General features: G+C 43.7%; 1 protein-coding gene across 1 annotated transcript in view; it reads right to left on the bottom strand.

Moving 5' to 3' along the window:
- Nucleotides 1-15,985, bottom strand: part of pkib (protein kinase (cAMP-dependent, catalytic) inhibitor beta) — a 24,977-nt gene extending 8,992 nt beyond the window's left edge. The window contains exon 1 of the mRNA XM_076272366.1: nt 15,879-15,985. The gene's annotated coding sequence lies outside the window, so the exon portion shown is untranslated. The remainder of the gene's footprint in view (nt 1-15,878) is intronic.
- Nucleotides 15,986-16,198: the final 213 nt, after the last annotated feature.

Consider the following 16,198-nt stretch of genomic DNA (forward strand, 5'->3'; position numbering starts at 1 on the left):
CCTTAGCGCTTAATGCAGTATATTGAAAATTGACAGAAAGGGGGATACCTACATTGTGTTTCTTAAAAACAGCTGCAGATAACCTATTTATACTAAATGTTTACACTCTCAGTGTCAAATAGTGTTTATGTAATGTACTGGTATGTGTGCACAATGATTTATACTACATATGACTTCACAAAGCCACAAACAATTAAACAAACAACCAAAGGACATATGACCACATTTTTACACAATAAAACTTAGTCTGAGTTAAAACTTTCTTAACTATAAAAAAATTACCAACTGCCCACAGACAAAAAAAAAAACAATGAGATGTTTCCATGCCTGTTCCCAGTGAGAGGGCCATACAGTATTTCTCTTCAAGCCCTTCAAGGCTAAACAAGCATGAGTAAATAATGTGCATGGATTATGTCCTGATTGCTCTAACCTTGGACGCAGCCTTGGAGGAATTATGAATAATGAATTGAGGCGCTTTGATGTTTTGTGTTAATCAAATGTTTAAGACCTCAAACACCGAAATAGACTCAGTGCATGGCAACAAGTTGCGACAGGAGACCGGGGATCAAAAGCAGCAGCTCGGCAGCTAACGTACTTCATGTCTATTTAAAAATAAATACTCGACAATGTAATGTTTTGTAATCAAGTGGCACTCCACCAAATATGCCATGATTGCTCACCGTAGTGGCTCTTTAACGAATCCTTCAGACAAAGACGTGGGTTTTTAAAACATCATGATCCTTCAATAATTACATAAGCGCCATGTTAGGCATCCAGACAAAAAGAAACAAGGACACTTTTTAAAAAATGCATATGTACATGCAACAACAGGAGAGCAGAATGTATAACTAACTCAACAAAATAAATAAATAAATAAATAAACAAGCACTCTGGAGCCCTTAAGTCTTTCCAACAACAAATGAGATTAGGTAAGGAGAGGAAAAAACTGAAGTAGAAGCGCAGAATGAATCATCTACAGTTTTGCTTCATGGCCCAAGGACAGGAGACTGATCATATTCTATATTCCACCACATAATGGTGGTCTAATAGGCCCAATATACTATCTCTCTCTCTCTCTCTATTACTTTCTCTCTCTTACTCTCTCTTTCTATGACTTTTTCTCACCATTTCTCTCTCTCTCTCTCTGACTGAAGAACTCCAGAAGGTTCTGTTGCCCAGGTTATTGGATAAAATGAGAAAAAGCAAATGGCATTTAGTTTAACCTGACTTAGCTGAAAGACAGGTAGAAGAAAAGGCTCTCAAGTTGGTGTCTAGGGGCCCCTTTTGGAAGACTGTAAGGGGGGTGACCTTGTGGGGCTGACTAGAACTGAGCTGCTCATCTGTGGAGAGCAGAGGGACTAAGGGTTTTTTCTCACCGGAGCGCCACCACAGAGTGAGGGGGGGGGGAGGAGGAGGAGGAGGAGGAGGAGGGAGAGAAGGACAAACCACTCATTCTTTTCCGGTGCCACAGAAGATCATTAGAGCAGGCAAGCAGGCAAACCGAGAGACAGCAAGCGGAGTGAGAAAGCAGAGGAAAGGGGGGAAGCCACTTCATTGTATGGACTCACAGAGAGAGAGAGGGAGAGAGAGAAAAGGAGAGAGAGTAACAGAAAGAGAGAGAGAGGGAGAGAAGAAAGCAAAGTAAAGGAATGCACAGATGGAGAGAGAGAAAAAGAGAGAAAGACCATCTCAAAGTTTCTATTATGTAGATGACAATGGGAAGGCCACACAACCTGTTTAATTAATACATTTCTCAGAAACAGAACACAGCATCAGAAAAAAAAGATGGAGGGAGAGAGAGAAAGTGTGAGAGGGGAACGGGCATCTCAAGATCAAGAGAGCCCTAAGAATTGTGAGCCTCTCGCTTTATCATGTTGACAAAGCCTGTCCTTGTGTAGTCTCCAGTGCAGAGTTCCGTCTGGCAGATCTGACCCCTTCAGTTTCAGCTGATGGAGGCCCGCTCGCATCCATCCTCCCCTCAAAACAAACACTGCGGGCGCCACGCACCCCGTCAATCACTGTCCATCTGAACAAAGAAAAGATCCCATTGACAGCCATGTGGGACTCTAGTGATACAAGGTAAAATGGTGGTGGGGTTTATTTCAATCTACAGAAAAGAAGGGGCCGTTCTTCTGAAAAAGCTTACAGGTTTGTATTGTGCTTATCTGCCCTGACAAGTGCCATTTTGTTTGATTCATGGTAATGACTCAAGAGACACTAGCTGCTGCTAGCCTACTGATTGCTGAGTGCCATAGATGGTGAGAGGGGCTTTCACCTTCACAGCCAGCAGGGTTCTTACAGGTCACACTTGGGAATGCTGATATTGTAATATAAGGTAAAAAAAAAAAAACAGTATAAAAATAAAAGTCAAAACACCTCTTAAAGTGGACTGATCTTCAAACTCCTATTCAGCAGGGATAGAGATAAGCTCTCAAAAGCACTGGCAGAGGATTTTAATGTAGGGTAGCAGCAAGGCAAAAGAGAAAACAGAACAGAACAGAAACTGAGCAGGTCGGGGCCATCCGCAGCATAGAGAGAAGAGGAGGAAGAGTGGAGAAGAGGAGAGCAGAGGAGAGGAGAGGAGAGCAGAAGTGGAGAAGAGGAGAAGGGGAGAGGAGAGAAGAGCAGAAGTGGAGAAGAGGAGAGGAGAGGAGAGGAGAGAAGAGCAGAAGAGGAGAAGAGGAGAGGAGATGAGAGGACAGGAGGTTTCTCCATGGATGGGGCTGTGAAATCGAATCCTCTTTGACCTCACTTAAAAAAACACAAACACAAACTCCTCTCCTGTCCTCATTCATGGGCTTATCTCCGCAAGTCCACTGTCAAGTTTGTTTTCCTTTCTGTGTGGGTGTTTATGTGTGTGTGTGTGTGTGTGTGTGTGTATGTGTGTGTGTGTGTGTGTGAGAGTGGGGGTGACAGGAAGGATGCCTCCTCACCTCAGCAAAGCTCTCAAGAGGTTTACAGTGACATAGATAAGTGGATGAGCGAAGTAGGACTGGTCCAGGAAGGCTAAAATCAGCATAGCGGCTTACGCAACACCATTCTCTCTCTCTCTCTCTCTTTCTGCTTCTCCCTCTCTCAGTAGTCGGTTTCTCTCTCTCAATCAAACACACACACTCACACACACAGAAATACTCAAACACACACACACACACACAAACACACACACACACACTCAAAAAAACGCAGATTTTGTCTATCCTTCCCCTCATTCATCACTCTCCCTCCCACTCTCCTGGCTTCAATCTATTCCTCTGTCACTGTGTTTCTTAGTTTATCCTTCTCTCTGTGCTGTCACATGCCTCATTTCATTCTCTCTCTCTATCCCTCTCTTTCTCTTTCAGTGTTTCCATTTCTCTGATTCTTTTTCTTTGGGCCTGTTTTTTCTCTCTGAAGAGGGATGTGCAAGGTTTCTAAATGAAATGAACCCAGCCAGGGTAGCTTTATCGCAGTGAGAGGAGAGGGTAGGAGAGGTTCTGGTTGTGCATGCCTTCAGTACTCGGTCAGGGGGAACAACAGCCTCGTAGAGCTTAGAGAGAGCCGCGCGGAGCCTGGCGTCCAGTTCTTATCTCAATGCCCACGCATCCCTCCTACTCTGGTGAACACATGTGACTCAGTCTGGGACGATAAATAAATAAGTAAACAAACAAATAAATTAATAACAGAGACAGCAAAACGGCTGCATATGCATATTTCTTCTGCTGCTTCACTGGCTGAGGATCATCAAAATGTCCCTCCACCCCCCAATCTGCGGAAGAAAGGGGGAAAAAACATGTTTCTCTTCAAAGACATGTACGGCGGTTATGCTGCAGAGCAGAGCACACTGCAACAAAAACTTGCCCAACAATAATGACGGAATACTTCAGAGTTGACCCAAAATCCTTTCAGAGCTAGCCGACCTGAGAGAGAGAGAGAGAGAACTGCTGATTAAGCCGCATGAGAGCCTGCTAAATGGACGGTTCCATGGTAACACGACGCAATTTCAGATCTACAGTACATTTTAAGAGAAGAGCCCCCCCCCCCACCACACACACACACAGAGTGAGAGAGAGAGATGAAAAGAGAAAGACAGAGTGAGAGAGAGATGAAGAGAGATGAAGAGAGAGAGAGAGAGAGAGAGATGGAAAGAGAGTCAGATATGCTGTGCATCTGTGGAGGCCTTTTGTAACTCCGATGCCATGGAAACTCAACAGTGAAGTGGTGTAGAGTGGACAAAGTCCCAGTGGGCAGTACGGAGCTAATACTTATGCAACAGAGTCCAAAGAAATGGCAGGCATCACAGGGCCAGTGGACCACACAGACAATGATGGGCAGCAGGCTAAAGGGCTGTTCAAACCAGCAATGATAACCATAAAGACAACTGTAATTACACTACTCACAAAAAGTTAGGGATACCTGGCTTTCGGGTGAAATTTAATGTTTCAGTACAGAAAGCACAGAAACATTGAACTATTGGACATGCGCATTCAAAAGTTTACATTAAGTTCCCCTGTAAAGCCGAATATCCCTGAGTTTTTGTAAGTAGTGTATGACGATATGAACGTCCACTGACCAATGATAAGTACAGCCTTTCCTTGTGTTGATAAATGGGATGTCTAAAATTCTATGGATTCTGATTGATTGTCAGATTTTTATCATTCTTAAAGTCATTCTGAAAGCAACACCCAACAATGTCCTTCCTGATTTCGTTATAGCATGTGGTGTGGACGAGACTAATACTTAAAACTTGTTTTAGCCATTATCGTTTTAGTTATCGTTCCTGGTGTGAACTGCCCATAAGTCTTATTCATGCCATGTGTGTGTAAGTGTGTGTGTGTGTGTGTGTGTGTATGTGTATGTGTGTGTACGTACGTGTATGTGTGTGTGTGTGGGGTGTGTGTGTACGTCATGTCCATGTATGTATGAGTGTGTGTGTGTGTGTGTGTACGTGTGTGTCATATGCAATTCAGCTGTTCCAGACACTTATTCATCTGCTTCCAGGGCACGGCTGGATTAAGATCACCTAAATCTCACTTCCTATATTAGAGCCCTATTCAGGACACTGAAAGACAAAAGGTAATCACCCCCATTTATAGTGCACATGTGCAGGCTACAAACAAACACATTTATTAGCATTGTCCTCTCCTAATAAACAATTAGCCTTATAATAATATTAGATCAGTGTGCGGTGATGATCTCCATTTAAGTCTAATAGGCCTATTCCTGCGCATCATGTGCACCTGGGAATCTGAAAACGGCTAGAGATTATTAGAGTTTATATGCATTTATTAGTGTTATAGTGATGCATTCCAGAAAGCACTGCCTATTAACCTGCATCAGATTCACTGGCCTCCTCTTACCCTCTGGTTACTGCAATTGAATGACTGAATATGTAAATAGTAATTGGCTCACTGGTGCAACAACAATTTCCCTAAATCGTCCCACAGCAGCGCACCCATGTTACCTTTTGAGCCAAAGCAGCATTTGTTTCGGAGTGTTTACCTCATAAACACTTCTGACAGAAGTAGGCAATTTAATGATGCTACAACTGCTCCATCCTCTGATGTGCAGTAGAGGAGGAAAACCCCTGCGTCTTTTCCCTCTTCTTTTCCCTCTTTTATGCCCTGTTTATCTGAAAAACGCACGGCACAGCGTGAACATGACAGCTTATTAAGATGATCTCTTCCATAAGCAAGAGGAGCGTGGCATTCGGGGCCGTGCTTTTCAGGCGGGACCTCCCACCGTCTCCATGCCTCTGGAGCCAACTGCTCCAAGTAATGATGCTCTTCGGCTGTCAATCACATGTCGCCGCTGACAACGCCCGGGCCTTGCCTTCTGAATAATACACTGTTCGTTCAGCCTCAAGAACCTCTGTCGAGGGGTCGCCAAGTTTATATTTAGTTTTTGGCTTCTGCATTTGGATGATAATAAGACCCCATCACCATAAGTTTTCATCACCATGATGAACAACACCAGGCGCCAATCTGCCACAGCAGATGTCAAACGTGAAGATGCTGTTTTGTGTAAAGACATGAAGATGTTTTCTATTTTTGAATGTCTTGTTATATGCTTCTGTTTATGCTTTGGCTCAATGAATTTAATTGAATTGAGATGGCGTTTCTAAAAGATGTAGACTTTTAAAAACGTGTGTAGGCTCATGTGCAAGAGACTCATAGAGGCAATATATACTACTGTGTTTTTGTATCTTTCCCCTGATGTTTGCTTTGTTGATTTCCTTGTCTTGGAGTAACGCTCTAGAGATTTTCAAGGGGGAAAAAAAAGACGCCATTGAACCTGAGAAGAGAAGACAAGCTGAAGAGGCCCTGGGTGAAAGCTCACCCATTTACGCCTTTTCACAGAAGCATTCACACACTTCTAAAAACAGCAAATGCTCTCATGAGGCAACTGAGTATTCAATCACTAACCAGAGAGAGTGTGAGAGAGAGAGAGAGAGAGAGAGGGAGGGAACATGCTCAAAAGGAATACAAACATACTTAGCAGGCAAGTTGCAGATGAAGGGCAGGTTAGCCGGATGAGAGTGCTTAATCTTGGCTTATTTTTAGTACAGCCCAGCGATTGGAGGTGACAGGACAAAGCTTTTTCTTTCCATGGGCCAGGCGAACAATGGGCATATGTACCTCGTGACTCATCCTCCTTAAGGCCATTTAGTCCCCCATTAAGAGTGTTTCACACGTTCTGTCCTCACGTTTAACTTCCGGTTGCAAGACGTCCTCGTGCAGCCCGGAACCCATCGACCATCTTGACCACCCCACTCCACCACCCACTATTCCCACCATGAGAAAACGCTTTCACCCTCTCTTCCACCCCCACTTAAACAAACACAAACAGCCCCTTCTGCTCCAACTCCGATGATTCACCAGGAGGGGCTGTGCTGGATGTTGTTGAATCTACCTCACACATCCACTTAATGTGTGTCTGTGTGTGTGTGTGTGTGTGTGTGTGTAAAAAACAACAACAACACAGTCCCAAAGTACATCTGTGGCATCCAGCATGGGAATAGCTCAAATCCCTATTTGGACAGCTGAGAGGGATGTAGTGTTTGGCAGAATGCACTGGAACCAGAGCTGAATCGGAGGTCAGTAAGACTTCCAAGCCTTGAACCAGGACATTTATGGACACATATATATGGGAACCAACCAACCAATGGGGTGCACAGGTTCTTCACAGGCCTCCATGAGATTTTAGCATTCCATCTCCATGGCTACTGGCAAATATAAGATTTTTTTGATGGGGGGGGGGGGGCAATGAGAAGGATTTCAGAGAAAATGTTTATGAGGAAAAACAATGGGTGTGAAAGAAAACACAAACACTGCAAATACATCGACACAAACCAGCGTGAAATCGTGAGCTTTTTGGAGCTAGGTTGGCCGTGTGAAGTTGTTTAGTGTGAGCTCTGGAAAAATAAACACGGCACCATTATGCTGACTCATCCACTCAGCATCCAGGAGGGAACAAGCCCCAACTGGGTAATAGTGCTAGCGCTTTCGGCTCTATATGCTACAGTGTTGCGCCATGCCTATAAGTCTGCACTAGCATACAGTATTTAATGTGATGGTCGGGGGAAGGGAGAAATAAAATATTCCCATGGGCTTTGCTACCATCCCTTTCAACTTCTGCACTCAATTGGATATCTTACGCTGCTTTGAAAGCGAAAACCACCATCTGGCTCTTAACACACCAATGGACAACAATTGAAACCGAGTCCATAATTGTCCACTGGAGTGGAACAGTCAGGGATGGGAAAAAAGAAAACAAACAATAAAAACAGACAAACAAACATTGGGCTGTGTTGTCATTCAGAACACAAGCAAAAGATGGCCCAAACACTGTTGCCAAAGAGATGTTAATGGATTCCACTAATTTAATTTCACTGCAATCAATAACCAATGACAGGCCAGGTAAGCACCGAGGAGGGGGGAAGAGAAATATTGAATGAAAGAAGATTTAATGAAGGACTCGCTATCATCCCTGTCCTCTGCTCTTTTCCATTAGAGAGAGAGAGAGAGAGAGAGAGATTAGAGACAAAGACAGAGAGAGACATTTCTGTTCCTTTTACTTCACCTCACTTTGCTCACCCTCTCTCTCTCTCTCTCTCTCTCTCAGAGCAGAGTCCGACATTCCCCAGGTGGCTCGGTGTCTTTGACGTGGCCTTCAGGAGTCGGCAAGTGAGAAACCACCCACAGATTTATGTGCATCTTTATGGCAAGCACCACAACAGGATGCGACAGGAGGAGGTGCACGGCGGAGAAGGGGCAGCTGTAAGGTGGAGTGACATGGAAGGTCAAAGGCACCCACGTCTCAGGTGTGTGTGTGTGAGTGTGTGTGTGTGTGTGTGTGGCCTGGGTCTCACTGGGGCCTGCGGGTGGGTGTTTACAAGGTGAAATACTGCCAGGTTAATCACGGGAGTCACCCCTATATCTGCACAAACATGGCTACCTTGACTGCTTTGGCTCACCTGCTGTCTCTAGAGATCACTGCAACACTGATGGAGTTTGACTCACCATCGTTATTCATCCTCTTCCTCCTGTTTCTCTCCTCCTCCTCCTCCATCATCATCCTCATCATCCTAAATCAATTAGTCATCAGTCCTCGCTCCTCCGTTCATTATTTATTGTTGTTATTAGTGACGTGAACATCCTTCCGAAGAAAAAGAGGACATCCGCGCATACAGCAAAAGAAGGGATGATTAATATGGAAATGAGCTGCTATATTTAAAAGCATCTGATGAAAGATTCAGAGCAGGATTACATAACTGGAGCATTATCGATTGTGAGAGGAGGGAATCTCATGAGTCGTCTTAACCGTCTCCACAGCTCTGTTACCTGATCATACGATGACCGGTTGCGCCAGGCAAAGTGGCAGCAGGAGCGGGAGGGTTCATGCTCTATTTCCCACAGGCTTTCATAAAATATTCACACCACGTTCCCCCCAGGAGAGCGATTTGGGCGAGAGATCGATTTCCAGGCTCCCTTTGAATTCAACACTTTGTAGTGCTCCATAAATCCAGATGCAATTACATGTGCAAACAGTGGAGGCTTTTGTTGGGGGGTTCAGAATAACTGAGAGTGACAGTAAACAAGGGACCCAACAACAGTAAAGCACCAGTGATGGCAGAGCTTTATAGTGTTTGTTTGATTGTTGCCTCACACAGACGACAGGGGAGAGAAAACGGGAGCTCCCCACGTTGTGATATTGGCGAATCTCAGTACAAAGCATCTTGTCGAGCAGCTTTGTCTGAGAGGGAGTAGGGGGAACCGGAGGGACATCGATGGCCCAGATTGACTGAGAAGAGGGGGAGGGTGGGCAGGGGGCTATTTTTAGCCCTGGTCGTGATGACTTGTTCAAATCCTGTGATTTAAGATAACACAGCAGGATCCGCTGCCATACTTTATTGCCCCATACAGATACAGACTTTACACAAGGGGGGGGGGGGGGGATTACACCCAAATCACCGTGTTGCTGTGTGGTCTATAACACCCCCACTAGACACACACCCGCACAGATACACACGCATACACACACACACACACACACAAATGCATACACACTCACCAACCTCACACATACAATATCACTGCCACCACAACCACATAAGGGATGTCCCATTTAAGCAAAGCACCAGTGGCAATGGAGAAAAAACACACGATAGGGTGACATACAGACATAGAGTTCTTCGACACTTTAATCTCAATACAAGTTTTTGCCTGAAATTGCACTGTGCCTATTTACAAGGACATTGTTCCCACCTCTTTTGGGGCCTACCATCAAATGTTGGACCTCTATAGAAAGCTGAGAACCTCTAGTTTTTGTAGGAAACAGTCAAAAATGTGTGATGTACTTAGAAACACAACTGAGCCCTAGCACCAGGTCTTGTGAAGTTGTATGCAAACGTAGATCAATATAGAATGAAAATATGAGTGCTTTAGACTATTATTTGCCAAGGTATGATCATGCGTTTTGTAAAATGCCTATGGAAACTTCCCATAGGACTTTTTGTTATCCAAAATGCATACTGACAATCAAATGCTTACTGCACATGAACCCCTTTGTGTAGAAGCATAATCCTGGTCTCAAATGAAAGGTAACACTTTGAGGTTTCTTGTGAACTACTTAGATTGTATGTCAGGTGTTCTGATATAGACTGACTACACAAAATATGGAATAATTACAAAAAGTCTCTATTTTTGCATTTACTTTGTTGGTTCAATGAGTGTGTATAAGATAGACTATACATCTGTAAAACTAATATTGGATGACACAACATGAAGATTCAATTTCTATGGATTCTTGTGAATATTTCAGTACCTAATATGTTGCATCTACTTATTGTGCTGCAGCTACACTGCAGCCAGAAGTCAGGGTAGCACCAAAAGCGGAGGATCAAATTTAATTGAGGCATAATAAGATTTATCTGAGAATGTAAAGCATTATACAGATTGTACATGAAAAAAAGTTGTCATTTTTGGATTCCCAAGAGTCAAAGCTTTGAAATGGTGTATAACATTACTATGCTACATAGCAATATGGTGCATACAATTGATTTAGAATGTTGGGGGGAGGTGGGGGAGGGGGTAACCGTCCCGCTGAACACTGAAAAGTATGTGTATGAAAATGTAGATAGCTGAGAACCTCTATTTATAAAGCATATATACCCACTCTAGCTTGCTACAAAAGTCTCTACAGTAAGTGAAAGTCAAAGTCAAACTTAAACTGTGGCTTAACAAGTCCTCCGAGAGGGAGAAATAATAGAGGCAATATTCAGAGAGAGGCAAGCATATTTCTCCATTAATGTAATAGATGCTGTTTTGTGTTCCTTGTGGGTTATGGGAGGAGAGCTCAACGCCCACTCGCCTTGGTCAGCCTCGTGGCAGAAAAGGCCCCATTTATAATCGTTTTCTTGACCAGCCCTTTAAACAACAACAAAAAAGCACTAACATGGAGTTATGCTGTGCCCACTCAGCAGAGTGCTGACCAATTAACAGGAAGCGGAACAGCGGGGTCTGGGAAAAAAGACAGGGAGAGAGTCTCAGCCAATGGGAGAAGTGACAGGGAAAGAGTCTAAGCCAATAGGAAAAGGGACAGGGAGAGAATCTCAGCCAATAGGAAAAGGGACAGGGAGAGAGTCTCAGCCAATAGGAAAAGGGACAGGGAGAGAGTCTCAGCCAATAGGAAAAGGGACAGGAAGAGAGTCTAAGCCGATGGAAAAAGAAGCGCAAAATCCACTGTGTACGCTCGCAACAGCTTTGAAGACACTCGTCTAAGATAGTAAGAAGCCAAAACATCCTTTTTGATCTTCTCCTCCCTCTCTCTCCCTCTCAGTGTGTGTGTGTGTGTGTGTGTGTGTGTGCGCCACAAACTGAGATTTCAAATAGCGAGACAAGCCATCAGTGTGTGGAGGCTCCATACAGTTGCTGCATCTCCTGCCAATCTCCCCAGATGTTGGGTATTAAAGACTGGCAGTTAATGATTCTCACAGGCTATAATATATATATATATAGTATACCCAAACACCATATTGGTGCTGTAACCAGTTACACCACACTACCGCTAGGGCTTAGAGCATTTTAACAGCCGTGCCTTATCTACTTCAAACTTTCTATTCATCTCACACCCTTTCACCACCAAGAAAAAAGCAAAAACAATTCCATACTATGTATCTCTTAAGGATAGACATACTGTACTATAAGACTACACTAAACTCTACTCTACTCAACTGTATTGGGTCTCTGTACTGTACTGTCAGTGTACTACAGTGAGACCAGAACACTTTAAACCTGGACAGAGAACCACAAAGAAAAAAACATAAATGACAGCATGAGGCACGGCTCCCTCAGGCACAATTAAAAATGCCAACCAGCCAAGCACCATCGCAAACTTTCTGCTCTTTGTCAGCCGAGCCAATTAGGCATGTGGCGGCGGCAACCCCAAGCAGTGGCCACCTGGAGTGCGGCAAGCTCTTTATTTTGTTACACACCCCGGCGTGACAGGGCCGCACTGAGGATCGAGGGCCCTGATGTGCCGCGACGGTGGATGAGCTTCGAGAGCCGCTCACCTCCACTACCAAGCTGATAGCATACGAGCAGGCTATGCACTGCAGAGGACTGAATCTGAGTGGGCATATTGCACAGTGCTGTTTAGCAAAAAAACAAAACAAACAAAAAACGGCAACAGCTGGATGTGGATATACGGATCCATGACAATCTGCATTGATACGGATAATCATTCAAATGTGTCCCTTTCATTACACTCACTCTCACAGTAGTGATCCTGGATCAGATGGAAAGAGTGTGTGTTCTCTTATCAAATACATTTGTATAATGTGGATGGAATCAAGACTGACAATACAATGTTGATGCATATACTATAGTTTAGCTTGTTAGCAAGCTATGTCCTCATCACACAACCACAGATGGTCTGTATGCTTAGGAAAGATAACATCATTAGGCGACGTCTCAAAATCTTATCAGAAGGAGACAATTAACACCTCCATAATTTGCCCAGGGATAACATACAGTAATGGAATTGACAAACACATTAAGGGCCCTATCATGACATTCTAAAGTGCATCGTCACTCGTCAAAAGTCTATTCAAATTTAGTAGGATGTCCAGTTCACATTGGGAGGGGTTTCGTTCTCAAAAGTGGAGCGCATGGCGTAACAAGGTGTTCCTAGGTATTTTAATGAGTCATATGGGTGTGTTTGGGGCGTAACATCATTTTAAACCAATGAGAATGACATCTGTCATTCCCTTTAACGGCGCAACGCGCGATATGTCAAATAAATGCATCGGTATTTTGGCATTCAACGGCGCATTTGAAGGAGGCTGCTTGCGAGACCGTATGGAATAGTCATTCTTAAACCATGCTTTACTAAAACCTAGCATAGCCTTCACGCATTTGCACTCGTCTATTATTTGAACTCATTGGCAAAGTGAAACTAACTTCACCAAGGAGTCAGTCAACGACAAGACAGTTATATGCAGTTACTTTCACTATTGACTGACAATGGGTTACCATCGAAAACATAGGCTGGAAAAAGCAACACTTACCCTAATGTTTCTCAAATGACTGAATAAAACAACATTTATCCTGCAGAGGAGTTGCTTATATCTCGTGACAGTGCGTCTTCAGCTGTGCTCCATACGTGTCTCTCGCCTCTCCCCTAATCACTTTTAACCGTCATTACCAATTTGCAAATGATGGTGAATAACTACTCATCATGAGATGTACAGTATTTCGTAATATGTTTATTCTAATTATGTTTACCATTGTAATCGTGCAATTTGTAATGCTTTGCATGGACGTGCGCTGGTGTGCGTTCATGAATGATAGAAGGATGGTGCGTGCACCTGCCAATATGACTGTTGACATGCGCTCTTAAAATAGCATATGAACAACTCGCCATTGACTTCTGACCAGGTTTAGGTGGTGTATGATAGCGATTTTTAGACAATGCGCCAGGTCCCTCCCTAGGTTGTTAATTGCCACACCCCTGGGCGCAATGCTTAAAAAATAATTGTGCAAAATAACGAATTCAACTTCGCGCCGGTGAATAACGAACTTTACGCCATGCGCTGGTGACCCAAAATACAGCCCTAAATCTCTATTTTCCCTAACCCTCTCTCTTTTTCTCTCTCTCTCACACACACAGACAGTCACATTTTTTACCTCGCTGATATTTTGAAATACAGGATGATTCATATGCCACAAATGCAAATAGCTTGAGTTCACATGAAGACCAGAATAAAAACAGCTTGAAATCCAACTGTTCAAGAGCCTTTACCCGCAATTACTGACACTCTGCTCTGACACCATTGCAGTGATGTAGGACTAAGTCAGAGCAATATGCTTAAAACCAAAGCTTCACATTTTAACATAATTTTACTGACAACTTGTGGTTTACAATTATTTACAATGGGATTTAAGCTAGCAGCTTGAATTTTAAAGGGAAAATAACAGCTTTGTGGTGAATGATTCCTAAAAAAAACTCACAAGTCCAGCCATATCGTCTGATCTAATTTGGTGGCAAAACACTATTCAGAAATGAGAAACTGGACCAAGAGAATGGCCATGACACAAATTGCCGGATGCCTCCAACCCAGAATGCTGGGATGCAGGGGGGAAGATGTGGAGGACTAGTGTTCTGGTTGTTGGTGTAGGGGGGCAGAAGGGATGGTAGAGGTGGGGGGGGGGGGGGGGGGGGTGACGAGCAGTGTCTGTGTTCGGGTAAACTTTGCCCAGAGCGTATGCAATGTGGAATGGGCCGCGCTATGTGTCCCCAGCAACTTCAGCTGTCACTATCCATATACATTAGCATCTCCTCTACTTTTAGCATCTTCCACGGGAGGCAAAGCAGCACAGTTCAGCTCATCCCCCTTCCCCCATCTCTCATCACCAACGTCATGATAACAAAATGTACTCTCTCCTATTAAAATGGATGCATAATGCAAACAATTTGCAGAATACACAGCAGCCTTTCTGCTGCTAATGGTCCATAATGGATTTTTATGGAGAAAATCCCAGCATGATTCTGTAACATAATGGTTCATATTGTTTTCCACTTCAATGTTTCGTGTCCATTTTAACACACAACAATATTTCTGGGTAGATTTTCCAATGTTGCCTTCATTAGTCAATGTGTTGTTGAATGTTAGGAGAGGGGTGGGGAGATGTGTTAGTGTACAAATACATGGAACTGGATGCAAGGACCACGCATTATTGAACATCATATTTTCTGAATAACAAACACATGTGATAGGCTAAGTGATGTATGGAAAATCCTATAGTGTCATGTTGTTGTTGTTGTTCTACAATGAATGCTATGCTGTGTAACTGGCTACATATATCTCATAACACAATATTAAGTGGTATTGAATGTAGGTTGTGTGATATTTCCCTGTGATTTCACAGCAATGGGTTCATTATTAGGCAAGCTGTTATTAGAAGTGATCAAAATGGCATCATACAGACCTCAGTATCAAATAACTAACTGAAAAATGACAACCAGCCACATTAAAACAAAGCCCACAAGACAAGACCAGATGATGTAATGTCAAGCTGAAAACAATCTATTTGCTCCAATCAATTCTATAAACACACTCCACATTCGAGCCCAAAACTGCGGTGCTGGCAACCTGCACCTGGACCAACAACAGTCTAAGCCCCCAAGGTCAGCGAGCATTCCACCTGCTGTACCTCCCGAACCTTTCCTGAATACCTGTCGTCCTCTGCTCAGGAATAAATGAATAATGCACCCAATCACAGTGTTTGAGGGGAATGAGTGTTTGACCTACACATGCAGACGGATTTTTTTTCTTAATAATTTGAGGCCTCAGCTCGTAATTGCAGCATGAGTTGAATTGCATTACAAATGACAATCACGTCAATCATGGTCCATCCACCGACATCCAAACAACGTCGGTTGCTTACAACAGACAGGACAGGACCCATCATTTCCACTTGAATAAGCAACTGTGGCATTGTACAGTAGTCATGTAGCCTATTCATTGAAATGTGTTTGTCTTGTTACAATAACCTATATGGAGCTGTATGTGAATGCATCGGATAACATTCATGGAATCAATAACCTACGCTTCATGCTAAATAACAAAATAAATCCCGAGTCTAACATGCGCGAGGCAAACAAATGTATAAAATAAATTTAGCCTACGTTAAATTTGGGCTACCCTGGCGACAATTAAATGATGGTTGCCATAATGACATTCCCTGGATTTATTGTTGGAGCTGCAGAAGAAGAACGCAGTCTCTGACAGGCAATGGCAACAATGCCTATCCGTAGCTACTACTTGCAACCACAATGTATGGTCATAAGAAAATATATGACACTGACACGTTATGTACAGAAAGGCGACTAGCGCTTACCCAGTATACGCAGAACAGCAAGTGACAACGGAGATGAGATTTCACACTCCGAATCAGAAAACACACCGATTATCCATTAGGACACTCGGCGCTCCGTCCATTCTCCTCGTGAATCTCTCTCACTCTGGCAGAGACTGAGATTAGTACGAGCACAGCAACCCCCGCGGCAGTGACATCACAGGCACGTTTTGACGGGGCCGCGCAAGAGCCCAAACTGTCGGGTACCAGTGAGATAAGCACACTGGCTCCAGCAGTCACCGGCGAGTGCCATTCACTTTCCCAATTTCGAGCAGCAAGAATCTATTTGCAGCCATTGCACC

The sequence above is a fragment of the Alosa pseudoharengus genome, unplaced genomic scaffold (assembly GCF_046254945.1).
Source record: "Alosa pseudoharengus isolate Yale_2024_CS ecotype anadromous, Long Island Sound unplaced genomic scaffold, YU_APseudo_1.1 YU_APseudo_1.1_scf_7, whole genome shotgun sequence".
NCBI lineage: Eukaryota > Metazoa > Chordata > Actinopteri > Clupeiformes > Clupeidae > Alosa > Alosa pseudoharengus.